The 23,933-nt window shown below is 45.2% G+C and overlaps 1 protein-coding gene and 1 pseudogene across 3 annotated transcripts in view; one reads left to right on the forward strand and one right to left on the reverse strand.

Moving 5' to 3' along the window:
• THSD4 (thrombospondin type 1 domain containing 4) overlaps positions 1-23,933 on the reverse strand; it is a 575,779-nt gene that overhangs the window by 280,691 nt on the left and 271,155 nt on the right. The gene's annotated exons all lie outside the window — the stretch shown is intronic.
• LOC129506357 (microtubule-associated protein RP/EB family member 1-like) lies at positions 1,593-2,384 on the forward strand (annotated as a pseudogene).

The following is a 23,933-nucleotide window of genomic DNA, read 5'->3' on the forward strand; positions in this document are numbered from 1 at the left end:
ATTCTCTTACTAGCCAGTATTTTAAAACTCATGTAAAGTGACCAAAGCATTCTTTCCAGTTCCCTTCCCACTCCAGCTGATACCCTACACTTTACAAATAAGCAAGCAACAAAGCCAGTTTGGGGAAATAACCCATTAGATTAAGCTTTTCCCAACAGGGGAGATGCAGCTCGCCAATGTAACTGATGACCGTTTGATTTATACATAGGTACCTTGGGTCTCAGGGATAAAAAGTCTGGGCAAATACAAATCTTAAATTTAAATGCACATCACCCAGATTTTAAATAATGAGTCCCCTTTCCTTTGGGCTCATTAAGTCCAAAGCCAAGGAGGGAGAAAATAAAACATAAATCTACCCTCTAGCTTTATAATGTAGCAAGGACTTGAAAGTCCCCAAAAGGTAACAGGAACAGCTTTTAAATCCTGCCTATTTTCTGCCCCTGTCTACCCCTCACAGCCACCCTAATTAACTGCACCACTGGTGTCAGCTGGAGAACCACAGCCAAGATATAGAAGCCCAAACAGCAGAGTTCAAAGACGGCTCATTTGTTTATAACTATTATGTAATGACGAGCAGTCACACTGAACATCCTGTGAGAGATCCCCCTCCAATTAATAAAAACCTTGTTTTCTTCAAAGTGAAATGCAAGAAGAGATTAGTACATTGGAAAATGTGTATAAACAGGCTCATTTAGTAAAGAATCACAGTGGCTAACAGCTCAGATTTCCTAGGGTTTACGCGGAGAGTTGGGAGCTTGAGTTCTCTTGCGAGTCACCCACCCACCAAGAAAAAAATGACTCAGGTGAGGGCCACACGCAAGTACACATTTTACTTAATTCAGAAAGTTTTAAATTTTCACTTACCATTTAGAGGCCCTAACTTGACATGAAAACACATATGTTCACGTTCCTAAATAGGGAATTAAAGATTTAAGGAAGGGGGTAAAGTTTCCATCTCTTACTTCATTTTAAGGTTATTGTTTTGGAAGACCATGGAATCGATGGGAAATTGGTAGGTGGCCACCTACACAGGGCTTATGAATGAGAACACCATGAATCTTAGGTAGAAACAATGTGTATCTCACTCCTAAAAGAAAACACAGAGGGCAGCTCCTTGACATCAGTCTCAGTAATGATGTTTTGGATTTGATACCAAGAGTAAAGAAAGAAAAAATAAACAACTGGGGACTGCACCAAACCAAAAAGCTTCTGCACAATAAAGGAACCATCGACACAATGAAAAGGAACCTAGGGAGTGGGAGAAAGTGTGTGCAAATCATCCATCTGATAAGTGGTTAATAGCTCAGATATATAGAGAGCTTGCACAACTCAATAGCAAGTAAACAATCAGATTAAAATATGGACAGAGGAATGGAATAGACATTTTCCAAAGAAGGCATACAAATGGCCAATAAATGTATGAAAATATACTCAGCATCACTTATGGTTGGGGGAAATGCAAATCAAAACCCCAGTAACATATCACCTCACACCTGTTAGAATGGCTATCATCAAAAAGACAAAAAGGATCATGCAGGTGGGCAGGTGGGGTCGGGCACAGGCAATGGATGTGGCCCTGCTGAGAGCCGAAGATGGCAGTGAACGTATACTCAGTGTCTGTCACCAGTGATAACCTAAGTCGACATGACATGCTGGCCTGGATCAATGAGTCTCTGCAGCTGAATCTGACAAAGCTGTGCTCAGGGACGCCTATGGTCAGTTTATGGACATGCTGTTCCCTGACTCCATTGCCTTGAAGAAAGTGAAATTCCAGGCTAAACTAGAGCTTGAAGACATCCAGAATTTCAAAATACTACAAGCAGGTTTTAAGAGAATGGGTGTTGACAAAATAATTCCTGTGGACAAATTAGTAAAAGCAAAGCTTCAGGACAAATTTGAATTTGTTCAGTGGTTCAAGAAGTTTTTTGATGCAAACTATGACGGAAAAGACTAAGACCCTGTAGCTGTCAGACAAGGTCAAAACACTGCAGTGGCTCCCTCCCTTGTTGCTCCAGCTCTGAACAAACCGAAGAAACCTCTCAGCTCTAGCAGTGCAGCTCCACACAGGCCCATTGCAACATGCAGAACTACTGCAACCCCTAAGGCTGGCCTGGGTATGGTGCAAAAGAATCCTGGTGTGGGCAACGGGGATGACAAAGCAGCTGAAGTGATGCAGCAGGTCAATGTATTGAAACTTACTGCTGGAGACTTGGAGAAAGAGAGAGATTTCTACTTTGGAAAGTCAAGAAACATTGATTTGCCAGGAGAATGAAGGGGAAAACAACCCTGTATTGCAGAGGATTGTGGACATTCTCTAGGCCACAGATGAAGGCTTTGTGATACCTGATGAAGGGGGCCCACAGGAGGAACAAGAAGAGTATTAACAGCCTGGAGCAGCAGAGCAACATCCAAATTCTTCACTCCAAATCATGTGCTTAACTGTAAAATACCCCCTTTTATTATTCTTAGAGAACTCACGGGTTTCTTTTCATGAGCAAACAGTACCTCTTCTTAAAGTGCACTTTGCAGAAGTTTCATCCCTTTCCCAATGAGTTTGGGTTAGGAGCTTTTACCCTGTGGCAGAGCAGTATTAACATCTAGTTGGGTCCCTTGGGAAACAGAGAGGCTGACCGTGGGGCTCACTGTGTGGATGCTGGTAACACTCACTGCTGGAGAAGGTGCTTTTATGTCCTACATTGAGGTGGAGTCCTCAGTAGAGAAACGTAGAGACTGATTTGAATTTTAAGCTAATGTGAAATCTTGGCAGAGAGCGTTTTAATAAATAAATGCCTTAATAGTAAAAAAAAAAAAAAAAGATGAAAACAAGCGTTGGTGAGGATGTGGAGTAAAGGGAACCCTTGTGCATTGTTGGTGGGAGTTAGTAAACTGGCAGAGCCTCTATGGAAAATACTATGGAGGTTCCTCCATATAGAAAAATAGAAATACCATGTGATTGAAGCAATTCTACTTCTAGGTATCTATCCAAAGGAAACGAAATCAATTTATCAAAGAGGTATTTACACTCCCATGTTCATGGCAGCATTATTTACAATAGCCAAGATATGGAAACAACGTAAGTGTCATGGATGGATAAATGATTAAAGAAAACTTTGTGTGTATATGTGTATACACACACCCACGGGAACATTATTCAGCCATAAAAAAGAAGGGGATCCTGTCATTAGGGACACACAGATGGTACTTGAGGGCGGTACACTAAGAGATAAACCAAAGAAAAACAAATACTGAACGCTCTCACTTTACATGTCAAACCAGAAACAAATAAACTCCGGAGTCATAGAAACATAGAACAAATTGGTAGTTGCCAGAGGCAGGGGTTAGAGAATGGGGGACATGGGTGAAGGCGGTCAAAGCCAGAAACTTCTAATTATATGATTAATAAGTTCTGAGGGTGGAAATATACAGTGTGGTGACTATAGTCAACAATACTGTACTGTACATTTGAGAGTTGCTAAGAGAATAGATCTTAAAAGTTCTCATCACAAGAAAAAAAGTTCTAACTATGTGAGATAATGGATGTCAACTAAGCTTACTGTTATAATCATTTAATGACATATACAAATATCAAATTGTTATGTTATACACCTTTTTTTTTAAATTGTTATGTTATACACCTTAAACCAGCACAATGTTATAGGTCAGTTATACTTCAATAAAAGTGGGAAAACAACAACAACAACAAAAAAAAAAACCGCTAAAAAAAAAAAAAAAAGAAAGAAAAGAAACAGTGTACGTCTCCCAAAGCAGGGAAAATATGGCAGAGGAATTTCTGATCTAGAGAGTTTTATGTTTCAGTTTTAGAGGGGAAAACATTCAGATGACATTATATGACTACACTAGAGGACAATGAATAGGTCCCATTGACATAATGGGAAAAAAGCACTAAAGCTCTGCATTTTCCATGAAAAAAATTAGAACAAGCTGAGTGTGCTGCTTATAACTGAAAGGGCCTGCAAACCAAAAGACACACTGTGGGTAACACAATGACCTTGAACTGACCCCAGGTGGTGAGTACCTTCCCATTGTTATCACCAAGGATGACGGTGGGGACTCATAGCCATAAACTGGGGTGAAAAAAATGCACAATTCAGGGCGTGAAGTCACAAAGAACGAAGAAATCACGGGCCCTATTACATAAGGGGGTATTGGCATGACCTTGCAGGAACTCCTAAGGTGGAGTACAACTGACCAGGACGGCTTGTCATAGATCCGTATCTGGGTAGGTTGGTAGGACTGATGTAGCTTGGACATATCTTGCAAGGAACTTACATTAGGTAGTCAAAATTTGGTGATTTGACTTATGACAATCCATGAACCTGAGGATCGAAGCATGCTAGAGAACAGATGGATGAGGTGAAAAGGGGAGGATAAGATGAAACCAGGGTAGCTATAGAAGAGCAGCTGATTGGGAATTAAGAGGCTAGGATGCTAAACAGGTTTCCAACAGTTGGCCTCCTGGTCTTAAAGGGTCAGGACAAGGAGTCAATAAATAGATCCATGCTCAGGAACCTGGCAATCCCCTAGACTGATCCAGGAGTTTGCTAGTTGGAGAGCACAAGCAGAGGACAGAACAGTTCTCATCTTGGCCTATCCACTTTCTCCCTGTGGTGAGAGCAGGAGGTCACTATAACTGACAACTGTGCATGTCAGAGACCCAGAATGTATTGATTAATAAAGGCATTTGGCAAAGTCTCTCAGGAAATTCTTGTGGACAAGATGGAGAAATGCAGACCAGATGACAGTATAATTTGGGCGACTCAGGGTTGGCTGAAAAACCTATGCTCAAACAATGCTGATGGAAGGGGGAAGGGAGGTGCTAGTGACCTGCCAAATGGCTCTGTCACTGGTCTTATTCTACTCCTCATTACTAGGAGCGACTTGGATACAAAGATAGAGGGAAGGCTGACTGAAACTGCAGATGACACAAAGCTTCGAGAAATAGCTAATACAATGAAATCGAGATTTAAAGAGCTAGTAAATATCAAAATGGCTTCAATAGATTGGAACAATGAGTTGGACCAACGAGATGCAAATGGATAGAGATAAATGTGAAATCTTTCATGTAGGTTCAAAAAACCAATTACATGAAGACAGGGTCGGGAAGACCTGAACTGAGAACAGTTCCCCTCAACAGAAACTGATAATCTTAGTTGATCACAGCCAAAAATAATCCAATAGTTTGACATGGCTGTAAAAAAAAAAAAAAACAAACAAACAAAAAGCTAATATAATCTTCAGTTACATCAGTAGAAATGTAACATCCAAATTAACTGGAAGAAACAGTCCCACTTGACTGTGTCCTGGTCAGACATCTGGACTGGCACGGTGCCTTGCCAATAGACAGCATTCAACAAATACTTGTCACACAAATGAATGGATACCACATTTTCAGATGGACCTTGAAACGAAGATGGTAAGGGATTTGGAGACTGTTTTCAGAAGAGCAGGCTGAACAAACAGGGAAATGTTTAACCTGGAAGAGACTAAGGAGACCCACATGAGAGTGGTTTTCAACTCTTTGAAAGAATTTCACATTTGGTTTTACTCTAGATGGGGAAAAATTGAAGGTCAATGGTTAGAAGATACACAGAGATAAAATTTGGCTCAAGGAGAAAATGGGAACTCTCGCACAATCAAAGGTAGTGGCGGTAAGCTTTTTCTCATCGCTGATATTAAAGCAGAAGTGGGCTGATCATCTGTTATGTCTTTAGCAGTTCAGAATATATACCTGTATACATTGGAGGTTAGGTCTAGAAGGCCTCTCAGATCTCTTCCAACTATAAAGGTATAAGAGAGATGATTCTACAATGCTGCTGGTCTTGTTTCTTTAGCTCCAAATGAGCTTCCAACTCACTGGATTGGCTTGCCAACTCCCAAAGCTTTGTGCCAGGCAGTCTTGGCTATGGATTTCAAAGCAGCAGCTAACAAAAGAACCTGGCCTACACTCTACATGGCAATCCATGAAATAGTAACTTTGTGAAAAGAGGTTCAGTTTGATTTGTTTGTTTAACTTTCTTCAATGCAAACATTAGGGAACAAAAGGAACCTGACAGTGCCCATATGGCTTCATCATGGTGGAAGAAAATCCTGCTTGGAAACTGTGATCAAAAGTGGACTCTAACCTTGACTTTTCTGGACTGTACTTTTGTTTGTTAACAAACATCAAATGAGATGTTGGGAAGTGAATACCTCTTTTAACAGGACTCCGTGTAAGACTGATATTGTTAGATGTATTTAATACTGATGGAACCTACAGATCCCAGGAGGAACTTTTGGTTCCTTATTGGAAACGGCACTACGGGAGTTTCCCACTAAAGGGGATTGAAAGTTCTGAAAGGCTCTAGAGAAAGTGGGAGCCCACCTCTAACATGGCCTCCCGGCTTACTGGTACTCACACCTTTCTGCAGTTTCCTCGCACATGGGATAAGGCTGACTAACCTGTGTAACCAGTAAGATCGTGGAAGTGTCAAGGTGTGCTTCTGAGGCTAGGGGTCGTAAAATGCAGTAGGGCTTTTACTTTGGGCTTTCTTGGATCATCTGGGAAATCCAGGGGCCATAGCGTAAAGATACCTGACAGAGGCACATTCAATGAGGAACTGAGGCCTCCTGCCAATGACCATTACGAACTTCCTAGCCATGAGTGAGCCACCTTTTTTTTTTTTTTTTAAATGAGTGAGCCACCTTAGAAGCAGATCTTCTGGCCTCAGTCAAGCCTTTAGATGACAGCAAAGCCAGCTACCATCCTGCTGTCACCTCCTGACAGTTCCCAAGTCAAAAGCATCCAGTTGAGCTGCTCCTACATTCCTGACCCACAGAAACTTTGTGGGATAATGTTTTTAGTTTATTTTTATTTATTCATGACAGACACATCGAGGGAGGCAGAGACACAGGCAGAGGGAGAAGCAGGCTCCCTGCAGGAAGTCCGATGCAGGACTTGATCCCAGGACCTGGGACCACTACATGAGCCAAAGGCAGACGCTCAACCATTGAGCCATCCAGGCATCCCTGTGGGATAATGAATTTTATTGTTATTTTTAGGTCACTAAGTTTGGAAGTAAAGTACACACAAGAGATAACCAATGCAGGGGAGTTAACACAGATCTGCAACTAATAAAACTCAGTTACTCTTTGTCACACTTAAATAATAGTGAGGGGTCTCACTAAGGGGACCAGTGTGGATAAAATGAGGACCTAGGAAGCCATACAGAAGACACAGGTTTCATTTGTCTTTCCAGAACCTGGCACAATGATTGATTACATAAGCATCTCTAGCAAACTGTACTCTGGTAATTTCCAGCCCCCCTCCGGCTGGGTGGCAATGACTAGACATCAGCAAGGAAAGATGACCTTAAGCCCTAAAGGTGGTTGAACTATGCTCAAAGAGGGAACATTCATCATTATCATAAGGTAGCTTTTACTATTTTCACTACAGGAACAGCCACCAGCCCTGTGAGAGAAAGTCCAGAACTCAGAGAATGGAAAACATCAGTCACTTTAAAGGTTCAGGATAAATCAACTCCCACTGGGTCATCGGTATGGCTGTCAGAGTCTGATGTGAGCTCAAGGAGCCTCAACCACGCTGTTTCCACAATGTGCAAATATGTCCACATTGCTTTCCAGCCCTGCTGGCAGGCATAATAAATCCAACGGGGAATGTACGCTGATCCATTAATTTGGGCAGAACAGGCATGAAACGTAAGTGCCTTTTAATATACCATTTGATCTACTCCTGAGGTTATCTGGGGTCAATGCCATGCTTAAAAAGTAGGAAACTCATATTTCTTCTTCTCCTTGCTTATCTACCTCTATCTTTTTAAATTAAATGCTGGTGGGTGATTTATTTCAATTAGCATGAGTCGGCTCAGAACTACTGGACCAGAGTTTCAACCTCGTAGCCATTCCCTCAGGGAATCCTTTGGGAATGTGCTCAGAACGAAAATTATCATTGGTATCGTGGGCCACAGAGATCAAGGGATAGAGAGGGGAGTGCTCGAGAAGCACAAAAAGGGCACTCCCTATAGGAGAGACATCAGTGTGGCTGGAGGTAGAAACTTGGAGGCAGGCCGAGAGGTAGACACTCTGAGGCTACAAAAGGTATGCTGGAGGGGAACCTGGATGGGTCAGTCAGTTACGCATCCGACTCTTGATTTTGGCTCAGGTCAGGATCTCAGGGGGGTGAGATCGAGCCCTACGTTGGGCTCTGCACTCAGGGTGGCGTCTGCTTGTCCCTCTCCCTCTGCTCCTCACCCTGCTCACTTGCTCTCTCTCTTTCTCTTCAATCAATCAATCAATCAATCAATCAATGAATCTTTACCAAAAAAAAAGTAAGGCTGAGTATTGCAGTGGACAAGGTATAGATCTAGGCTGTGTGAGAATGACTACATGGCCTTTAAGGACATAATCCAAAAAATAAAAATGTAAAGCTTCCTGGCCTAAATATGTCTCCAGAATTCATCTATCCACCCGCCACTATCTCATTCAGCTATACATAGTGGGCTATCCCCTCACAACCCTTAAATGTTATTCTGAAATAGCACTAGTAATTATATAACTCCCTAGTTTATACACACTCACCTCTTATATACATTTATATTTTCTTGTTAGTTCAAGGATTATGGGTGATTTTTACTTTGAGCTTACCTGTGTGTCTTTCTGAATTTTTCAAATGAGAAAGGAATCTAAATAAATAAATAATCTAAATAAATAAGTCTTGCCTCAAATAGTCTATTGTAGGCAAGACAGTCATCTTTTTGAAGAAAATCTACAGAAGAAATATTGCAGTCTACTTTGAGGCAAGCAAGGTGAGCAAACCAAAACTCACCCTGCAACAGTGCTTTGCTGAGTGACCAACCCAGAAGCATAGGAACCAGAACGAGAACAAGAGAAAATGAAAAAGCCTGTTCACCACCAAAGACCCAAAGAGAGCTGACACAGGTATAGTCAGGAATCCATGAGAAACCTATCTTAAGAATCCCATCAATCGCTCGAATATAATTTTCAAATGAAATACACGACACTAATGGCATTATAGTTAAGGATTCAAGCAGAGAAAGTCTTATCTGAGTATCCAGCAAATGACAGATTTTGTGACCGGACTATCTACACTTAGTACCACTATAAATAAATAGTAGAGGCAAGTTTTTTTTTTTTCAAAGCTCATTTTTAAAAAGTTCTGTGTATAGAAGTAAAACATAAAGTTGCAGAGACCTCATAGGATAAGAATGACTCTCTTTCTCTCAGTAACATAAACGTCCTGAACAATTTTTCCAACAATGTGTAAGAATGAATAGAATATTTTCATCCCCATTATTTCTCTTTTAGAAAGTTCTAGGATATCTAGCATTTTGAGCCATGCCAGTTACATGATCAGTTAACATTTGCATTGAGGGCACCTGGGTAGCTCAGTCAATTGTGTCTGATTCTTTTTTTTTTGGCTCAGGTCATGATCTCAGGGTCTTGGATGGAGCCCTGCATTGGGCTCTGTGCTGGGCATGGAGGTTGCTTATGACTCTCTCTCTCCCTCTGCCTCTCCCTCTCAAATAAATAGACAAATCTTTTTTTAAAATTTTTTTTTAAATTTACTTATGATAGAGAGAGAGAGAGAGAGAGAGAGAGAGAGACAGAGACAGAGACATAGGCAGAGGGAGAAGCAGGCTCCATGCACCAGGAGCCCGACGTGGGATTCGATCCTGGGCCAAAGGCAGGCACTAAACCACTGCGCCACCCAGTGATCCCAATAGACAAATCTTTAAAAAAAAAAAAAAAAGTCATTTGCATTAGGTGTTGTAGTTCATGAAGTACTGCAGGCACCTTACTTTGAGCTTAATAGCAGCCCAAAAAACAGGTATAATATTTTGTAGGTGAGGAAATAGGTGTGTATAAGTCAACTAGCATTTACTGAGTGCCTAACAGGTATGTTGGACTTCACTAAATACTTTGATATTCCATCACAGGTAATCCTTTTTTTTTTTTTAAGATTTTATTTATTTATTCATAGAGACACACACACACACACACACAGAGGCAGAGACACAGGCAGAGGGAGAAGCAGGCTCCATGCAGGGAGCCCGATGTGGGACTCGATCCCGGGCCTCCAGGATCACACCCTAGGCTGCAGGCGGTGCTAAACGGCTGCGCCACCAGGGCTGCCCCATCACAGGTAGTCCTAATGAAGTCTTGTTTTTAAAATTCATTATCCTCATTTTATGGATAAGGAAACTAAAGTTTAGAAAGGGTATGCTGCCCGTGATAATATTGCTATAAATATACTAAAATACAAGTGAAGACAAAGTGTAAAATGTTAACCTTCTGACTCAAAATTCTAGGCTCTTTCCACTATATAATGATAGATACACAAATTAAATTTCCATGTGTATTCGTATCATAAAATCCTTGTTCAAAGCCTATAGGAGTTTTGGCAAGTCAATGAATTTCTCTGAGCTTCAGTGTGATCATCTGTGAAAGAGAAATACTGATGGAATTATAACAATTTACCCATGGTCATTAAAAAGTTAAATTAACGCATATGCAAAAGAGATTTATCTTAACAAAACCAGATTTTCAGAGCATTGTCTCACTTTTGATCATTCATCCCAGCACTAGAAAAGCCCAGAAACCCTCTAGTAGAGGATTCTGGTAGCTGCAGATACCACAGAATCCCTGAACTCATTTGTTCATTCAGTGCCTATGTACCAGGCTCTGTAATGGTACAGGGACCCAATAGGGAGCCAGACCGACAAAGACCCTGTGTGCCTGGGGCTCACGTGCTGGCGGGGATGACAGACCGTAAACATACGACCCAATCAATACTGTCATCTCAGGTAACAGCGCTATGGAGAAAACGAGGCAGTAAGAGAGAGCATGATATGGGGGGTGGGGGTTAGAGTGGAACTAGACTGGCGGGAGGACCCTTTGTGAGGAGTGTGATGAAACCAAGGACTGGGGATCCCTGGGTGGTGCAGCGGTTTGGCGCCTGCCTTTGGCCCAGGGCGCGATCCTGGAGACCCGGGATGGAATCCCACATCGGGCTCCCTGTGCATGGAGCCTGCCTCTCCCTCTGCCTGTGTCTCTGCCTTTCTCTCTCTCTCTCTGTGACTATCATAAATAAATAAAAATTAAAAAAAAAAAAAGAAAGAAACCAAGGACTGAGCCCTGCAGACATCGCAGGGCAAGTGCTGTAGGCGGGAGTCACAGCAAGTGTCTAGGCCCTGAGGTGGGCAGAGCGTGGCAAGACCCCAGACCATAAGGCAGGGGAGGTGGAGGCGGAGTGAGAGCAGGGGACAGGAGGGTAAAGTGGGGGGGGGGGCAGACTGCAGACCAGCAGTGGTCCATGGCTGGGAGTTTCTTCCAGGGGATGAGTCTCCACTTTCTGCCCCCAGACTGAACGCCGTACAGGCTGGAAACATGGGCACACCATTGCTCCCAGGCCAGCTCCTGCAGAGGCCGAGGTGGCATTCCACAGCCCCCACCCCGGCCTTCAGCCTTGTCCAAGGGATGTCCAGGGGGTCCTCTCCTCATCCACTACTGTCCTGCTGCCCCATCTCACCCCAACTCCCTTTCAAATTCTAATGAGGGCTTGTTGGGCAAATATTGGGGAACAGCGCAGCCTCTGGATGGGGCTCCTGGACCCAGAAGGCCCCCGCAGATGAGGTGTGATTCCTGCTTCAGCCGCCAACCGGGTCCAACTCCTCATGTGCATCAGGTTCCCTGTGCGTAAACTGGGGGTCCTGATGCAACCTGCTTGGCAGTGAGCTTTAGTTAGAGCCCCTCGCTCACCTCCACTGCGCGTGCCACAGTGCTAGTCCCTTCCGGTCCAGCAAGCATAATCATTTCAGCATTTTCCCTATCTTACTGACACTGTCAGGCAGCTCCTTTATGCTACTGGCAAAAAAAATTCTCTCTGGAAATGGAAGAAATTATGTAGGAAAAAGAAATGCATAAGATTGCCTTAAAACCTGAGCTGAAAGGGAATACACAGGCTGGCATATATACGGATAAACACGGCACGCTGCCTTGGCACTCCCTGGATGCTTAACTGGGGACGTTTTCATCTATTTATTTAAGTAATCCAAAAGTAAACCACGAGAGGAAAAGAGAGGAAGAGAAGCGTTCTTTCCTCATACCCAAACCAAACACCACAAAATAACGCTGCCATTCATACTAAGGGAGTCTAATTAAGGGAGGGGAAGGGCCTGACCTTGTTTACAAAAGGGGCCCAGTCTAAAAAGTCAGTGGGTCAAACTGGGCTGAGCTTGACCCTTGACATTCTGGCAGCCTCAGAAAGAGAGCAAACTGACCTCTGTGAAACAGGGCAGGCGTCAACAGCCTCTGTTGCTCAAGGGAAACAATAGGACCTATGAGAATTGTCTGGAAAAGCACAAAGAGTCGTGCTCCTTCTTGCTTCACTCCAGGGCCACCCGGAGGTCGAAGAGGTTGGCAATTTTGTCTCTGACACCTCCCACCTCCCTTTCAGCATCTACTGTGACAAATTTCTGCCCTGTTCCTCGGCCTCCTAATTCCTCCCCGGCCCCACCACCTCTCAAGTAAATTGGGGTTCATCTGGAACGGATTACCTCCACCAATTCACTTTCACACTTGGCCCGGGTGTCACGCTGCCAGGGGAGAAGAACATTTTATTACAGGCCAATTCCTTAGGTCAAAGGAATGAATACCTAATGCTGGACATGCTGGTGGCATATGGACCCGCCTGAAGGGCCAAGCTGCGCCGGGGGGTTGAGTGATGGCTGCTTTGACAGGTGGGTCTCCCCCACCACAGACTAGCAGGGCCAATGGGACAGCTGGTGGGGATAAAGGATGTCACCTCCACTGTGCATGTCTTCAAACCCTGCCTGCCCACCCACCACACCTCCAGTCCAGAGCCCCCAGGACTTCGCGTTAAGCAGAGCTGTGAGATGAGCACCACAACACCACCTTCCAACCGGTCTGCCACCCTGGGCCCCTCTGACTTGGTCGCCGTGGTGCCCCTGTTGCAATATGTGTGACACAATCTAGCTTGGACTAGAGAGGCCCAAGGCTTCACAGCAGGGCAGGGGTGGGGGGAGCAAAGTTCTGTTTTCTTCTGCTTCTTGCCGACCCTGCTGTGCGGACCTCCACAAGCACACAGAGCCACAAAGGATGCCTCGACCCAGAGAAACCAGTGAGGAACCCACTGATGGTAGCACGTCTTAGTGACACATCCTTGTGAATTCTGCTCTTCTTTGGAACAATCTCCGTGTCCGGGAAAGGTGACTGGAGGGGAGAGGGCAGCGGGAGAGGACTGGGCCGCTGCCATGGCACCGAGAAAGCCTGCTTTTCAATGACCTTCCTGACCATTTAGAATGAATTTTAACGGGCTGTGCTTTTCCTGGGACATTTTTTCTTTGAACTCCCAGACTTCCCTTCATTGCAAGTTGCCATAATATGAACCAGATTTTTTTTCCTCCCTCTTGTTTGCTTAAAAGGCGTTAACTATAAATTAGAGTATCTCAAGAGTGAGGTGTCACATGCAGGGCCTCGGGGCTCCTCAACCCCGGAGCCCCACAGCCGGGAGAGGGGCCAGGCCGCCTCTTTCTCTGGCAGCCTGGCTCCAAGACCCAGGCCAGGGATGATCCCACCCTCCTTCTCGAAGCTATCCAGTTACAGTGATGTACAGAAACGGCCTTGTTTGACTCAAACATCAAGTTTTATTTCTTTTTTTTTCCCTTTAATTTCTTTCCTAGAGGAAAGGGAAGAGTGGTTTTAAATAGGCATTTATCCTGAGTCATATTCCATGTGGTGCTTTCATTCTGAAGGGTATCACCCAGTGTGGGCAACAAGGCTCATTTCAATCAAATATCCCACACTCCCACGCCTGGAGGCCCTTTCCTCTGGGGACTGCCAGTCCTGCCTGTGATGGTCACTGTGCAAGAAGGCAATGACCGCAACGCTGGAATTTTTTTTTTTTATCATACTATTAGATTCCCATCAGAGAAGCTTCATAAATGCCCTCACCCATTATCCCTCCAGGTCTGAATGTCATGCCTCCAGGGGACAAGGTTTCAAACAACCAACAAGCAGACCACCACGGTTCTAGTGTGGTTCAGCTTTGTTTTTTTTTTAAGACATTCAAGTTCACAGCAATTGCTCAATTGTCAAAATTCAGGAAGCAGTCACCGAGTACCAACTGTTTGCCAGGAACAACACTAAGCAACTTCACATCTGCTCACGTTATCAAATACAATTTAAAATTATTATCTGGTGTATTATTCACTTGTGGTAGGTAACACCATATTGCTCCATGGCTTTCCATCCATTGAGACACTGAAGTACATAGGAGACAGAAGGTCTCCCTGAAGCTCATCTAAGACAGAAGAGTCTGACAGCAGAACACACTGATTTGCAATAAGCAGGTGCTTCAGAGTCAAAAAAGTTTGGTTTTGAATTCCAAAAGGGCTCTACCTGCAAGATCACCCAAAGTTGGAGGCCGAGCACAGGGTGTGCTGGAAATGAGAGGCAAGCTCTTGCATGGGACAGGGTCCTGGGAGGGTCTTAGCTAGGGGTGTGCAACAAAATACCATAGACGCATGGCTTAACCAACATTTATTTTCCCATAGTTCTGGAGGCTAGAAATCCAAGACTAAGGTCTCAGAGTCAGTTTCCGGCTGAGGTCTCTCTTTCTGGCTTAGTGTCCTCTTGTAATACCCTCAGGTGGCCTTTCCTCCATGTGTTTGTATAGAGAGACAGCGAGCAAGCTGTCTGGTATCTCTTCTAATGAGGGCTCTAAGGCCATCATGAGGCTCCCACCCTCGTGACCTCATGTAAACCTATGTCATGAAGGCCCACCTCCAAATACGATTACATTAGGGTTAGGGCTTCAACATATTAAGTCTGGGAGAAAGGGCCAAAATTCAGTCTAGAACAGGTGTGAGTATCTTCAAGAGCTGGGGGACAAGCAAGCAGAGAATGGGAGGGGAGTGGCTTAGCTTTCAAATGCGGGACCTGTTCCTTTGCCACATGCAGCCCCCTACTCAGCCTAGGGCAGAAACACTGAAGGTAGGGATAGAAACCTCCAGAAAGAGCTGGGAACCCAATGCCAAGAAAACGTGTGCCACCCTTCCCAGGTGGGAGAGTGGGAGCTAGGAGACCCCCTCACTGAGTAATGTCTAAACCAGAGATAACTAACATTGACCAGACGAAATGCCTCCCTCCGCCCTGGGCGCCCTCATTCCCTAAGTGAAAGTGAGACCTCGTGAAGAACCTGAGCTCAGGCACGAACAAAGTCACGTCTCCACAGACTCCCATCTGTGGCGGTTTCCTTTGTACCCGTTACACCACATTGGGTGTTCTAAGATGTACTATTTCCACTTACAGATGGGAAAACAGAAGCTCAGAGAGTGTAAGCAATGTCCATGAGCTCCCCACTTGTAAGAGATGGAAGCTGGACGTGAACTTGGATCTGTGGTGGCTCAGGTCAATGTGTACTCTCCTCCCACCCTCTCTGAGTGGGTGCAGCTCTCCTGGATGAAATTAAGGGCAAAAAAAGAGATCTTCAGCTGCCTGCACTGCTCTCACCCTGGGCCGCAATCAAAGGGCACCATCTGGATGCATATTCACTTTTTCCCCCAGGCCTGAGTTTCCTACAGGCAGTGACACCACCCAGTTAGTGGAACACCTGAGGTTCCACAGATACACAACTACCCAAGTCATTAACTACAATGACATGACATGACCGGGCTTAGGAGAGAAGCAACAGATCTGCTGTCCCCCTCAAGTTCTCAAACACACAGGGTGGGACTGATATCTAACACCAAGACCCTCCATTCTTTGGATCTTCTTTTGATTCCATCCAGATTCATATACCTCCTTGGGGCCATCATGTCTGCCCTGGGCAGTCATCCTACGTCAGAGCCCGGATCCACCTCTTTGCATTGTCATGTGGCTTCAATACAGGGAGTAGTTCTTACCCTACTTTTTAACCCAAATGGGTTTATCCAAAGTGTCTACAAATCCTAGTATGCATTTCACTAGTGGTGAAAGCTACTCAGAGAACTAGGTACTGACTTTGGCCAGCAAATCCTACAGATACCAGTGGATGATAAAATGACCTATCTTTCATTTCCCAGTAGTTTGCTGTCAGAATTTTTGGTGCCAGTTGATTCTCCTCTAATTAAATCTAATTATTTCTAAAATGCTTGTTTTAACTTGATCCTAGTAATAGGTTTCACTGTCAAATTTTACTGATTTTGCTCTTAACACTTCTCACAATTCAAATTAAATTGGTTATGAAATGTTTGTATAGACTGGGAACAACTGGTAAACTCACTGTCCCTTGTGACTTTCATGAGTGTGGATTAATGGCAATAATAATAGCTCATTTTTTGGAGCACTTACAGTGGGGGCAAGTACTGTGCTAGGTGGTTTGCACAGAATTATCTCATTTAATCCTTACAATGACTCTAGGAAGTAGGTCCACTTCTCTGAGGCACAGAGGTGCTAGTTGATCTACCCAAGGCCACACAGTATCATGTAACAGAACCCAGACTAGAAGTCCAGGTCCCTCTAACTCCAAAGCCCTTGTTCTTCATCCCCACCCCCCGTACTGCCACACAGTGTCCAATATTCTTGCAGTTAATTTAGTCCAGTCAGTAGAACAAGAGTTTGACGCCAGTGATGCTCAAATATAATAGCATATGTGCTTATGTCTATAAGAGTAGTTTAAAAGCCAATCACCCTATTGACTAACTCAACCCCACACACAAGCCTTCTCGGTGTGAAGTGAAGACATGGCTTGGCAACTGAGTCTCTTCTGTGACAGTCACCTCAGAGTCTGTGACTAACGTGAAGAGGCTGCCCGGGGGCGTCTGAGGGTAGTGCCAATGCCGCCCTTGGGTCAGAGAGGCACACCCAGGTAAGACTGGCCAGTCTGCCTCTGGGTTTGCTGGCTGTGGCTGGCCCAGCAGGGACCTGGGACTGGAAGCACGAACAGAAGGCAAGCAGCCCTCTGTGAAATTGTCCAATGTGTTTACAGCCAGTCCCTGGTTTTCACCACCTTTCCTTTAACCATCCATTCCCCTAGCCACGCCTGAAAGCAATCTATATGTAACTTTTCACCACCTTGATTCAAGAATTTGTCAGTTTCCAGGATGGTCAGTACTACCAGGCAACCGGTTCCCCATCAATGTACGAGCGCCATCTAGGCGTGAGCGGAGCCACTGCAGGCCGCCGCAGGAGCAGGTGCCCCGGCGCAGTCCTTTCCTACATCTTTCTAGATGCCCTTGCAGAGGAAGCAGGAAGGACCATATGAAGATCCTCATAATATGACTTTACCCCGGGCATTATATCCAGCAGACCGTGCAAATGTGGGTTCTGCTTTTGCAGACTTTGTTATGTATGACTGGAAAAGGAAGTTAATACATCCATTACCTCAAGGTCATAGGCACTGAAATCACCAAACGCCCAGTAAATGAAAGGAGTTAAAACTGAAATAAGGATAGGTTATTCCCCAAACAATCTCCGCCACCAGATTTCTGATTAAATTTGGGCAAACGACACCTCCCTGGGCCTCAGTCCTCTCAACACTGCCTTCTCAATATCCTCAGGGAGGATGCCGGACAGCGTGATATACAACATTCTTATAAGGCCCAGCTCTAGGATATAACAATCCTTCCATGTGACAGCTTTTAATGACCTGCTATTTTTGAAAGATTTTATTCATGTATTTGACAGAGAGAGAGAGAGAGAGAGAGAGAGAGAGAGAGAGAACAAGCAGGGGGGAGCAGCAGGCAGAGGGAGAGGGAGAAGCAGGTTCCCCATTGAGCAGGGAGCTTGACACGGGGTTCAATCCCAAGACCCTGGGACCATGACCTGAGCCAGAGGCAGACCCTAACCCACTGAACAACCCAGGCACCCCAATGGCTGCTGTTTTGTTTCAAGCTGGCAGATATAACTACAATAAAGAATGACTCATCTAGAGACACTCTGGAGGTGACTGGGCAGGCATGGCCTAGGTACATGTACATTCTCCTGCTTCCCCTTTTCCCTCAATAACAGAGACCTGACAATGTTTGTGTTGGCAACATTCCCGAAAGACCAGACCCCGGTCTCACTAATGAGTTGTAACCAGAAGTCAATTCGGTAGAGCTGCTGAGAGGGCTATTCTTGAGGAAAAGTCACAGACTTGGCTGACAAGTATACTTCGCCCTTCTGCCCGCCTGAAGCATGGGCTCAGTGGACTAGAGTAGCCAACTTGTGCTCATGAGAACATGTAGTCCCGTTCCAAGGAGAATAAACAAGACATCAGAGGGAGCCTGAGTCCTTGACAAGCTGCAAGAACATCTTCATTAGCTGAGGTGAGGGCCTCTTGCTCTGGAGTTGTTGTTCTATGGGAGAAACAAACCTTCACTTGGTGAAACCACTACCGTTGGGTTCCTCTTATAAGCAGAAAGTCATGCCTGACACAACAACACAGGTCTTGTCATACGTTTGTTTATTCAGCAAAAATATTAGCATATGTGCCTGCAGCTATGTGCCAGTAAGTATGCCAGATACAAAATGGTCCAGGCTTGAGGCGCTCGTGCTCTGCGGGGTAAGGTGCGTGGCTGTGTAACTCATCGGAAGGCATCAGAGGCAAAGGGAGGTGGTCGGGGAGGTCTCCCCCGTGGTGATTCCTTAGCTGAGTATTCAAGAGTTAGTCTGGGAAATCACTCAGAATTAACCTGGTAAAATAAAGAGAAAGAGGGCCATCACAGACACTGCTGTCTGCCAACCCGATGGGCATCTCCCTCTTCCTCCATGCTGAGAGTGCCTTGGTTCTCGTTCTGGTGTCCTTCTTTCCCTCCACTAGTGACTTAGTTAAAACCCTCAGCCAGTGATGGGAAGGAGACTTGGTTCTGGCTAATAAAACAGGAAAAACATTCTGCTACGAAAGCACCTAGAAACATTTTTTCTCTTAAAAAGAAGATGTGGAGGAAACAGTAGTCCCTTCTCTCTCTTGCTGGACCTCGTGCCCGTGGCAGATCTCCTGAAAGTGAGGCAAGTGAGCCCACGCAGAGTTCAGCACAGTGGGAAGACGAGGGAAACCTTGCCCTCAGTGGCACTGATGAATGGCTGCATTAATCAGCCCCAGAACCACCAGCCGCTCGGGATGATGTTATGTGCGTCAGCAAGTCCTCTTGCTGTTTTACCCTTTACCCCAGAACAGGATGTTCTGTTACCTACGGCCCAAAGTATCCTACTACAAAGGTGTCCTAGGCAAACGCAGTGGGCACGAAGGGATCCAGAGCTATGACAGATGATGGCTTGTTCTAAGAAGTGCAGGTATGAAAAACCTATGTGTAAGATGAAAAGAGTCGTGTGATGATAGGACGCCGCAAAATTAAGCTGAGACCAGACAACCAGGGGGGATCTCCTGGGAGTTACCCAGCAGGAGAGTGACACTTTCAGATTCATATTTTAGAAGATGACACTGGCGGTCCTGTATAAGGAGCAGGAACAGCAGAGATGAGGGGACCTTGTCACTGGGACTCTGCTCATCTGCCCCAGCAGTGGTAAAGACTTGAAGAAGGAAGAGATGGTAAGGAGGAGGATGAAGAACAAAATACAGAAACCTGCCAAGGAGGCAGCTTCCTCAGGACCTCACCATCCCCAGCTGTGGGGCAGGGAAGGAAAGAGGAATTGAAGATGGCATTCCTGTTTCTGACCCGGGTCACCAGGGGGGTGCTGCTCATGGAGATATGGGAGAAAGCGTCTGTGATGGCAAAGTTATCTCCTCTTTTGGAGGAGTTGGGGGGAAATGATGAGAAAATAGTCCATCTTCGCTATCCTGAAGTTTGAGGTGCCTGTTGGACATCCAGGTGGAGCTACCCCACATATAGTTGCTAAAAGGGGTAAAGTATGGGCTAGTCTCCATGATGGAGCTTGGCCAAACTTCCTCATGCCTGATGTCTTGACACACAAGGAAAATACAATATCATAGGGAGCTTGTGCACTGCCGTGGGTAACATTTGAGTCCTACAGCTCTGAAAAGAGCTTTCTGAAGCTTTAGCCATAAAGCCAAATCATTGCTTCCTCCTAGTCCGCCAAAATCACGATTCTGACCAGCCCTTGAACCTCAGACTTGAATATCCAGCTGTCCATCATTATTGGAAAAGACTGGAGGATCATCTTGGAAAACACAGAACCTCCTGCTGATCAAGTTAGTAGAGCTCAGAACATGTATTCTGGGAGGTGCTACTATAAATATGACATATCGTACTTCGCTGTTCTGCATGCAGGGGATACCCAGGGAAGCCCCGGTGAAGAATGAATAGATCATATGCTGCCGGCAGCTTCAGGTGAATAGTGTTGAATGATCCTGTGGCTGGCTAAGTAACAGACTGACTTGTTCATCTGAATAAATGCTTTTTGAGTAAGTACTATGTGCGAACTCACTGTGTTACTTAATGGTGGATCAAAGATGAGTAAGACAAGATTGGTCACTAGTTCAAGGTATTTCTGGGCATCGATGGGGAGGCAGACATGTAAATCAAAAAGGGCAATAAAAGAATTGCATGTGTCTTGATAGATGTCTAGTTGAGGCACAACAGGGAGAGACATCCACCCTTTCCTGGGACCAAGAGTAAGAGTGTTATTGAGGAACTGGCACCTAAGCTGAGTCTTGTCTGGTGAACAGCTATTTGCCATTTGTATAAGGAAGAAGAGACATTCCAGGAAGATGAAGGAGTACAAAGCCCAGAGGCATAAATCAGATGCGTGGCCTATGCAGAGAGCTTTACCTGGTTTGGCATGGCTGGAGTTTACGATCTAAGGGTGGAGGGGTAGGCAGGGGCTTGGTCATGGTGCATGCTGAATGCCACACTAGAGTCTGGACTTCATCTATGGGCGGTGGGGACAGGCACGTGGGCACAGAAGCAGGGGAGTAATTTACTCTGACTCCTATTTTAGAATTGCTCTGGCAGCAAAGTGAAAACTCAGTCGAAAGGGAACAGGGAAAGAGGCAGGAGGACCAGTAGCAAAATCTTCAATGGTCCAAAGAACAAATGAGCAAAGACCTGGCATGTAGCCATAGCACCAAGAGGGTAAGGAGAGACAGAAACAGGAGCCTCCAGGACGCAGGAGACAGAATTTGACCACCACTGGATGTGGGGAGGCTGGAATGGGGAAGGCGTCCAGCTGGTCTGGCTTGGGAGATGAGGAGGATAGAGGGGCCACTTGCCAAAATCAGAAGCACAAGAGGATGAGCAAGGTGGGAGGGAAATAATAATGAGTTCAGATCTGATCATATCCAGATAGAAATGCAGAGTACTGAGTTAGCATGAGTCTGGAGCTCAGGAGAGAGGCCTGGTGGCAAAAGACGCATCAAGTCTCTTGGGAAATTTCTGTCTTCTGATGAAGAATTAAACTGATTAATAACGAGAGAAGGTAGGAATGTCACTTGTGGTCACAGAAGAGATGGTGTCAGTCTAGGGTGCTTCAAATTGAGTGCTTCAGGCTTTCCCATTCTCTAGAATGTTTATTTGCAGTATCTTACCCAAAAAGGGCTACAGACGTGATCTTGCCCCAACCTGCACCCAACTGAAGCAGTTCATCAGCTTGTCCACACTTTGCCTTGTGAGCTTGTACGTCTCTCTCTGTGCCCACTATGCCCACTATGCCCCATTCATCACACATTTACTAGGCATTCATGCCGTGTTTCATAGGGAAGGTATTACCATGAGAAGTGGGCTATTTCAGTAGTGGAGAGTTCCATTTCTTAAGAATTATTGTTTTAATGTTAACAAAAGGTCTATCAGACAGTATCAGAAAACACCACCTGAGCCTTGGGTAAATCATAGGAGAAGCGGATTTTCAGTTGAGAAGAAGCATCTGTTCTGCAAGCAATCCACAAACCAGAAGGGACGTGTGGCAGTTTTTACCTCCAGGATTTGCCTCAGGCACTTTCTTCTTTAAAAAAGTTCATAAAAACAATAAAATAGCAGAATTTGAAAAGCATTTCTTATACGGTTTTCATTTTGAAATTACATTTGCCCATTGTGCTTTAATTCGATACAGAGCTTAACAGTTTAGCCAGTGCTTTCTGCAGAAGGGGATGTGATAGGATAGAGCTTTGAACACGCAGGCACCTTTGATGCTTTTCTTTCTTTTCTTTTCTTTTCATTTCATTTCTTTTTTTTTCTATCAAGAGATCCTTTATTTTTTTAATAATAAATTTATTTGTATTGGTGTTCAATTTGCCAACATACAGAATAACACCCAGTGCTCATCCCGTCAAGTGCCCCCCTCAGTGCCCGTCACCCATTCACCCCCACCCCCCGCCCTCCTCCCCTTCCACCACCCCTAGTTCGTTTCCCAGAGTTAGGAGTCTCCCATGTTCTGTCTCCCTTTCTGATATTTCCCACTCATTTTTTCTCCTTTCCCTTATATTCCCTTTCACTATTATTTGTATTCCCCAAATGAATGAGAACATATAATGTTCAAGAGCATAGGGTAGGGTAAGGAATCTTTCACAAATGAGCCTGGATGCCACAGTTCTTCAAATGTCCAGCAGGGGGATCCGCAAGTAACACTGTACAGTTTTTTGGGATTTTTTTTTCCCCTTAAAACTGAACACATATTTTCAAAAGACTGTTTCAATGCTTCCTCCTTGCAAAATTTAACATTTTCCCTCCTCCCCCCAAATTCCCCAATACATCGTGGCTTCTGGACAACAGCAAGAGAATTTTTACTCTTAATGACAGAAGGAACCCCAGCTGATCAACCCGGGAGAGACTTGCGGGCAGAGGACAGCCTCACCGCCTGGACACAGACAGGACACAAATCTGGGCACAGATTTATTAGCAGCCCGAGCAGCCCAGGGAGGCCAGGCACGGAAGGCAGAAACATACGGCAGATGTCAGAGCCCCGTCCACTCTCCTCCAAAAGAAGTGCTTTGAATGCAAAAAACAAAAATGGGAAATCTTTCACTTTTTTTTGCCCTCCACGCCTGTATTTTGAAGAACAACAAACTTAAAGGAAAAAGTTGCAAGAACAACTCCAGAAACATCCGCACATCCTTCCCCTCGATTCAGTGCACATCTTGCCACACCTGTTTTACTTTCTGCTTCTTTCCTCTCCTCCCTGATATCCATCAATTCTATGAATACTTTTTTTTCTAAGATTTTATTTATTTATTTATTCATGAGAGAGAGAGAGAGAGGCAGAGACACAGGCAGAGGGAGAAGCAGGCTCCCTGCAGGGAGCCCAATGTGGGACTCGATCCCAGGACCCCCGAATCACACCCTGAGCTAAAGGTAAGATGCTCAACTGCGGAGCCACCCAGGTGCCCCAACTATCAACACTTCTTAAGCACCTAAGTTCAGTCAGTCTGTTCCGGGGGCTCACCATTGACCAGGGAGGTCAGATGTGTAGACAAATAACAGCACTACATCTAATGACAGCAGAAAGGGCATCAGGACAAGGCACCGTGGGGACACAGCACCAGCAGCGATGGTGCACCCCAGGGCCAGGGAATGCTTCTCAGAGGTGACCTACGTGGAACATAGAGAAAGAAAAGGGTTTCTAGGGATCAGGGCAGAAAGGCAAAAAGGAATCAAGGAGTCATGTTCTGCCCAAGGGCTCAACAGATTTCGCTTGTCCCGTTTCTAATCTTCTGCTTCCATGTTCTCCCTTTGGCAGCAAGAGTTAACAGTTATTGCCAGCTTGCTTAGCCATACCGGAGGTTGTGCTAGGGATCTTACCTGCATCTCCTCATCAAGTCCCTGCAGCCTTGCCAGGGTGTCCTCACTTCACAGAAGGGGAAAATGCGGCTCAGAAAAGCCAAGAAATTTAACAAAGGAGGCCCAGTTGGTGAGTGGGCCCAACTGTTTCTGTGTCTCTCCTTAAAGCTCCACTGGTGAAACACTCCCCAAGGACGCCCGGCACTTCCTTCCATCCCTCTC

Source organism: Nyctereutes procyonoides, unplaced genomic scaffold (assembly GCF_905146905.1).
Source record: "Nyctereutes procyonoides isolate TBG_1078 unplaced genomic scaffold, NYPRO_anot_genome, whole genome shotgun sequence".
In the NCBI taxonomy this organism is placed as follows: domain Eukaryota; kingdom Metazoa; phylum Chordata; class Mammalia; order Carnivora; family Canidae; genus Nyctereutes; species Nyctereutes procyonoides.